We start from the raw sequence: 979 nt of genomic DNA on the forward strand, positions 1-979 counted from the left end.
CTTTGGATCATGGAACAACTTGCTGTCTTCAATCTCCCCCTCACGTGGAACCTTGTACCCATCCTCCATGGGCATCTTGGCTGTTCTTCCTCCATACACACCAGCATCCTTCAAGAGATCCAATGCATACTTCCTTTGAGAGATAAACAACCTTTCCTTGGATCTGCACAGTTCAATCCCAAGAAAGTATTTCATCTCTCCCAAATCCTTTATTTCAAATACTGATTTCAGAAACTCCTTGGTGGCTCGGATTCCTTCCTTATCACTGGTTGTTATGATGATGTCATCCACATACACAAGCAAAACAATGATGCCTGAGGGAGTATTGAGAGTAAAGATAGTGTGATCAAGCTCGGACTTCCTGAAGCATCTACCATTCAGTGTTGTTTTTAGCTTATTGTACCATGCTCTAGGTGATTGTTTCAATCCATAGATAGCTTTCTTCAGTTTAAGAACATTTCCTGGCTTCACCATTCCTTCAAGACCCGGAGGTGGTAGCATATAGACTTCATCTTCTAGCTCTCCTTGGAGGAAAGCATTCTTCACATCCATTTGCCAAAGATCCCACCCAAGGTTGGTTGCAACTGATAGTACAATCCTAATGGTATGGAGCTTTGCAACAGGTGCAAAAGTATCAATGTAATCCTCTCCATAGGTTTGTGTGAAGCCTCTTGCTACCAGCCTTGTCTTACGCCTATCAATCTTCTCATTAGGTAAATACTTGATGGTGAAGATCCACTTGCATGACACTCTCATACCATGTATCATTTCTAATCATGGCATCAGCCTAATCATTGACTGAATCTCTCCACTCCTGAATCAGCATTGCTTCTTCATAGCTTCTTGGCACATAGCTTTCATCTAAGCTTACCATAAAGGAGTAGTGCTCTTCCGGAAACTCAGCAAAGGAGCACACAGCTTGGGAAGGATGTTCCACAGCCTGGGCATTGTATAACACTCTCGTGTTTACCCAGTTTCT

The sequence above is a fragment of the Brassica oleracea genome, chromosome C7, assembly GCF_000695525.1.
Source record: "Brassica oleracea var. oleracea cultivar TO1000 chromosome C7, BOL, whole genome shotgun sequence".
Classification (NCBI taxonomy): domain Eukaryota; kingdom Viridiplantae; phylum Streptophyta; class Magnoliopsida; order Brassicales; family Brassicaceae; genus Brassica; species Brassica oleracea.